Consider the following 7,500-nt stretch of genomic DNA (forward strand, 5'->3'; position numbering starts at 1 on the left):
TCTTCAGTTCCCCATTCCAATACGTTTTTTCTCTCATCCACCCCAGTTCCCTTTTCCCTTCTCATCTTCCTCTCCTCTTCATTCCATATTCGTATTACTCCTCCCCATTTCCGTTCTCATATTCCTCCACGTTCCCTCTTCCTTCCATCGTCCCTTTCCTATACCCCCTCACCATCCATACCCCCCTTATCTCCTCTTTATTTCCTCTCCCCCTTTTCTCTTTTCCTCCTCCCTATCCCCTTTCCCCCCCTCCACCCCCCTTTATCTCCCCGGCCATCACCACATCGAGATGGAGAGAACAATCCATCTCCATATGGTCTCTCGGGGGCAGTGGGAGCGCCTCGTAAACTCGGTTAGCTCCGCCTCACGCGTGAACAGGAGGCGCTGTAGGGAACTCCCGCAACTTGCCAACAAAATTTCTCAGCGGACATAAAGCGTGATTAAGCAGGTTTTTCCCCACCTCGACCTGCCATGGCCTCGGGGCGTCAGGCATTAAGGGCCGAGAGGAAGACCTACTTTATATCCATTACGCTTCGGGAGGAAGCTCGGGGCTGCACCGCTCTACTCTGCATATGTATATAGGTTATGTATAGAGAGAGGAGGATAGTTCGCTAGCTTGATAAATAGGTGGATAGGATAGATGAGCTCTGTGTGTGTGTGTGGGTGTGGTGTGAGTGGGTATGTGTGTGTGTGGGTGTGTCACTGTGGTTATGGATATCGATGCTGTTGATTTAAGTATATATAATACGTATGTATAATGTATGTGCAGTATATATATTGTGCATGCTCTACTGACATACTGCAGGAACATAATGAGGGTAAAACGAGTTAGTGTAATATTCATATAAACAGTACAGCTGGATAGACGCACTACCTTTGCTCTCTCCACACCAATGAATATAAAACCAATGCGTATCTATAGAATAGGACTTTCAAGGGAGAATTCTATTGCTAACTGTAAAAGTTTTGTCAATGTATAATCTATTCATAACCTTTTTCAGAACTAGTGCCGGTTATCACGCCTGAGTTTTAGCACCAGCCTGGAACATATTGGATATACTTTTGACAATTTTGTTCCATCAACGTGAACATTTTTTTTTAACTCGCATTTACCAAGTGATGTGTGAATTTTGTTGCTTGTGTGCTTCATTTATTTTATTTTTCTCTTAGTCATCTTGTCTCATCATATTTCTTTTCTGGCTCCTCCTGCTCTCTATTCCTGTACCTCTTTCTCTTTCCTAATTAAGGATTTTATATTTCTGACAACAATGTCCTTATTCATGAAGCCTTTTTTTGACTATGAGAGAGAGTTGAAGCCCCCATCATGAAATCTATAATTCCAAATATCAGTAGAGTTAGTAGAGGCAAGCTAAAACACTTTTCTTCTTAATTTTTCTCTTTTTCTTTCTTCTTTTCCAGTTTTAATTGTTGATATCCGGATAAATGTTCAAAAATAGCGTTTTTTTCTTTTTCCTTTTACCTCAATTACTTACATTAAAGGAAGACTTGCTAGGGATGTGTCATTAATGATTAAAGTTTCATCATGTAGCTACTTTATATAATTAGATCATCAAATCATACAGACTGTAGATTAAACACAAATGCCTTCTTTTCTCACTGTATATGTTTGTGATATCCAATAAAACTATTTCGGAACTCTTTGAAACCACAAAGTCGAATAATATAACTGTTGAGTGTAACTTTCACGTGTACAATTTATAGATATAATGTTGTAACTCTTCCGTTAGCTCACTTGGAAAAAGGGTGAGAGACAGGGAGAAAGAATCAGAGAGACGGAGAGGAAGTGAGAATGAGAGAGAGGTAAAGGGAGCGAGAAAGAGAGAGAGAGAGAGGTAGAGGGAGCGAGAAAGAGAGAAAACAAGAGAGAGGAAAGGGGGGTGAAGGGGATAGAGAGAGAGAGGGGGGAGAGAGAAGGAGACAGACGGAGAGAGAGGGGGAGAGGGAGTGAGAAAATGAAAGAGGGAGACGGAGACGGAGTGTTATTGTAGCGAAGACGCAAGAAATGAGCGAAATTAAAAGTAAAGAGAGGAGAGCGACTCAGAGAAAAGAAGAGAGAAAGACCAAGACCAACAGTCCTAGGAGCAGACAGACAAACAAACATACAGATGCCAGCCAAAAAACGAAAGGAGAATGAAAGAGACAAAACAAAGAAAAGCCACACAGATAATACAAAATAAGCGAAATGCCGTAAGGAAGAATAACGAAAGTAGGAAGGCAAATATGATAATAGTAAGTGAGATGGCGACAGATAAAATAATTACATACCATTTTGAATATAGACGGCGGCCCGGAGAGGTTTAGAAAGCCTCTTTCAGGAGAAACTTTGCTAATATGATCTTCCATTTGCATAATAGGATCACTTACATATTTAGATCCGCAGAAAAATAAATGAAGTTATTTTCGCCATGGTTAATACTTGATATCGAGAACTGAAGTCTGATATAAAATATTCAGGCAACGATTAATCAGCTGTAATATCAGACCGTTTCACTTAACTGCAGTAACTAATTAAAGGCGAATTTCTTTCAAATGTGTGTGTATGAGAGCCGCTATGCCAATCCATGTCAAATAGCCTTTGGTGTGTATATGAGTTCATTTGCGTTTTCTTGTTTATTCATCGTCGTTAGTTTGTACTGTAAATGCATATTTGCAATGGTGCATGTTTGCATTGTATATATAAATATGCAGATGCATTTTACAAGTGTACTTATGTAGATGTATAGATGAAAAGACACACACACACACACACACACACACACACACACACACACACACACACACACACACACACACACACACACACACACACACAAACACACACACAAAACACACACACACACAAACACACACACACAAACACACACACACAAACACACACACACAAACACACAAATTATGTGTGTGTGTGTGTGTGTGTGTGTGTGTGTGTGTGTGTGTGTGTGTGTGTGTGCGTGTTTGACCGTCACACAGAGAGCCCAGTGCACGGAAAAACACATCGTTCCCCAGACACCTTCACTAAAACAACTTCACCTCACGAGCTCAGGATGGTGTCCGCGTGTGTTTGTTACGTGCGCGTGACAAGCAAGTGACCGGAGCACGTGTGCTATCGCATCTGACATACCATGCGACCATAAAATGCACTGCGGCGTGCAATAAAACCTGATTAATGCATGTTCTAGCTCACACATAAGGTAGTGGAGACAGGAACAGAGATTTTTAGTGTCCCTAAGTGAATTTTGTTGATGGAAGAGGGGCAGTTTTATCCTTGTGAGAGGAAATCAGTACTGGACATTATAATCACAAAAGGACATTGAATTATCACAGAGGTATTCCGAACACTCCAGCATTTCGATAAATTATTTTACCCTTTATAACACTCTCGCAGTCAAATCACATATCCAGCTTTCCGTTCTCATCTCGGACGCCATTTCCCATTCACCCTTAATTTATTTCAACACTTGATTCATGTCTTGCCTTTTCCCTAATCCCCCACCCTGTTCTCAATTCCGCTCCATCTTTCACCTCGCTTCCAATAAGCACCTTTGTCTCCCTTAGAAGCCCTTTGTCTTTCCTTCTACTTTAGTCTTGGTCGACATCGCTCTCGGCACCACTTCTCTTGCTCTCTCTCTCTCTTTTTCTTTATCTCTCTATCTCTCTGTCTATATATTTTGTGTAACTACTGGATCCATCTAACTCTGTTTATTCATATATCTATCTGTCTATATGTTTATCTCTCTCTCTCTCTCTCTCTCTCTCTCTCTCTCTCTCTCTCTCTCTCTCTCTCTCTCTCTCTCTCTCTCTCTCTCTCTCTCTCTCTCTCTTTCTCTCTATCTATCTCTCCTATCTCCCATCTCATCCCATCTCATCTCATCTCATCCCCGCGTCAACTGATGTGCGTCTATTACTGAATCTGGAATAGCATTTGCGTGGTGAAGTGCTTTGTAAATGGTGATGAAGCGACCCAGAAAACGTTTGGAAAGACTAGAGGGAAAAATGTTCATTGTGAAGGTTCCCCGAAAATCAAATGGAAGCTAGATGATTAAGGCAAAAAGAAAAAAACGAAAAGAAAAAAGAAAAGAGAAAAAAGGAGAGCTTCTACATACTTTGTAGAATGAAAAGTATGATTATGATGAAGGTTTTAGTTTCATTAATTTCATTGTATCAAGTGATTAAATAAGCGTTCACTTTAGTTTAATACTAATGCTATTTTTTATCGTAACAAAATATTCCAAATGTCACAACGCGTTAATGACTCTCAGCAGGATTCGTTTTTGTCCATATCTCATTATAGATCCATCAAGCGAACTAAACAGACGATATCTTAATAAAATGGTATGTAAATTAGGTATTTCAACAAGAATTCATTTATCGAGGTAACTGACTTTAGACTACATTTATACACTCATTTGTTGTGCAAATAATACATCCCTTATTGTACAAATAATAAAGCTTGAACAAGCTATAGTTCCGCAGGACGTGTGAAAGAACCAATTCATGATTATTAAAAAGATGAAAAAATAACGTCCCAGTTGTACCTCGCTTTCAATTCAAATATATTGCATGCATCAAAGTTTTATCTTCGGGTAATAATTAATGCCAGATTATTTGCTGTTGTTTTGTAAAACAAAAAAGGTATCGACGGCCCTAAAAAAAGTCCATTATAATCGACATTATTAAAATACTGTCGCAACTTTGATTTCAGTATAATTCATCAATATTACTGCGGAGTGAAGATAAAGTGGATAACAACGAAAACAAAATAATAATAAGGCGAAAACAAACAAACAAAACAAATCAAAACGCACTCAAACCAGACACGCTTACGTCACGGAATCCATCGCAAGATTCCCCGATCGCCTCGCCCCCCCCCCCCCCCCCCCTCGCTCGATTCACGACCGGATATTCTGTCAAGGAATCTGCAAGACGCCCACGAAGGAGAGACGGGCGCAGGACGTCAAGGGCGGAGCTTGAATACAAAACGAAACGCCCCGCGGTGTTTTATAAGCGTGCTCCTTAACTCTCCTATTTTCTGAGGCTTTGTCTGGGGGGGGGGGGGGGGTTCTATTTTCATTGCATTGTTTTATTTCAGCACTTTTGATATCATAGCCATGACCATTGTTGCTGTTGTCATCATCATCAATCATCATCACCATCAACGTCATGAAAATCATCATAACCAATAACGGTTTCATCACCATTAGTAGAATTAATTCATATCATAATGAACAGAATTCCTTGTTAATTGAGACCTGGCGTGTTTTTTTTTTTTTTTTTTTTTCTTATCATCTACATTATCACTCCAATATGATTTTCAGTATTAGAAATATGCTCTCAGCAAGGAAGATTCAGTGTCAGTGTAACATGCAAATGTGTGTGTGTGTGTGTGTGTGTGTGTGTGTGTGTGTGTGTGTGTGTGTGTGTGTGTGTGTGTGTGTGTCTGTACGTGCGTACGTGCATGTGTCTGTGTCTATGCTTCTGTGACGAGGCCGTTTGATTACCCAACCGGAACCCTCAATCTATTATTTAGACGCTTTGGTTCCCGCATTACCGGCCGTGTTGCTGCATGCACGTAGCTGGTCCGGGCCCGTAGAGTACACAGGCAGAAGTACATAGGAGTCAATCTATCCCGGCGACAGGAGGCCAGTGAGGGGCTTCCTCGCGGCTCCTTCTCGCAAGAGGATGGCCGGCGGGGGACCGATATTTTGTGGCATGAAAATAAAACTTTGGTCTGCTCACAATACGCGATGTTTTCTTTGGCTTTCTTCTTTTGTGTCTGTCCTTTAATGTGGTTTATCTATTCTTATTCTTGTTTTTTTTTTTTTTTTTTGTATTATTCACTCCTGAATTTATCTCTTTTCTTATTTGTCAATTTATTTACGTGTTTCGTTTTTTTTTATGTTTTATGTATTTATATTTTTCCATCTTATTATCCATGTCTAGTTTTGTTTTCAACTTTCTTACGATTCGAGAGGGAACGGAAGAAAGCAAAGAAACAAAAGAGAAACGGAGAGAAGTAATCAGTAATCAAAACACATAGACAGACAAAAAAAAAAAAAAAAAAAAAAAAAAAAAAATATATATATATATATATATATATATATATATATATATATATATATATATATATATATATATATATATATATATGAGAATAAAATACTGATAAGAATAAAGATAAAAATGTTGATAACCATCCACTGTGTAATCTATCACACGGTCTCAATGATCGATCTCAACCTTTTCTTCCTATGACAACTGACAACTGACAACTGTTATCCATCAGAAAGCTCCGAGTGTTCATCCCGCTCAGAGACGCCCCCGGGATGAGGAAGGGTGCCAGATGCAAGACAGGGCAATGCAGTAAGGACGAGAATACTTGAGTTACGGTGTACTGTGTTCCTTGTGTTTGAGATCTCGGGCTGGGTAGGGGAAAGGACTATGCATTCTCGATTATCTCGCTGAATATTTACGATCACTTCTTTTATTTCTTCATAGTTTATAGCTTTTATTGTTGTTGTTGTTTATTTGATTTCGTTTTTTTCCAATTATTATAATAAAAAGTAATCATTATTGCCATTATGATACCTATTATTATTTTCATAAATATCTTCACTAGTAATAGTATAATTTTCATAATTCTCATTATCACTGCTATTATTTTCATTATCATTAATATTATCGTCATCATTAGTGATAGTTGTTGTAGCAGTAGGAGATATAGTATCATTTTAATATAATTTTTAATATTATCATTACAACCATTACTAGTTCTGTAATCATCGTTAATAGCATGATCATAATCATTATTGTCGTTATTATCAATATCATGATTATAGTTACCATTATCATTTTATTATCATTATCGTTATTGCTATGTTTGTTATCATATGTTTCGAAACCTACGTTGCATAACTCGTGACTCGTTGATGCGATAGAATCCGCTGGCTGTAAATAAAGAAGGATTTCATATACGTTTTGTGTTGCTTCCTTGTCACATGATATCTACAATATGTAAAGGATAGTTGTCATCAAACGTTTTTTGACACTCACGAACTTATGACTAGTGTATTTCATAAATTAATAAAATAATGTGAATAAAATGCACTTAGGAAATGTATTAAACCCTGTAATAATTATAACTGTAATATATTCAAATCAACAAGCGAAATAATATTCTGCTGCTTGAATTAAACTAGGATCAAATTTTCACACTCTGAACTTTTATTTGCACTAATACTTGTCTAGTATGAATTAATTTTGACCTTGTTTCCGACTCTGCATGTTACTTCTTGTGTATAATAGTCCCTGCGAGGTGCCTGGACTTCAGACAAAGGCAAATACTGTAATAAGAAAAGCGTTGTTATTAAATGCCATTGCAAGAAAATTTCACTCTCACTGACGTAATCCGGACAGGATGCCTAGTAAATATTAAATAGCTGAGTCTCTTAGTGCGGAGTAACCAAGGTTGGTGTATATGTT

This window comes from Penaeus chinensis, chromosome 12 (assembly GCF_019202785.1).
Source record: "Penaeus chinensis breed Huanghai No. 1 chromosome 12, ASM1920278v2, whole genome shotgun sequence".
NCBI lineage: Eukaryota > Metazoa > Arthropoda > Malacostraca > Decapoda > Penaeidae > Penaeus > Penaeus chinensis.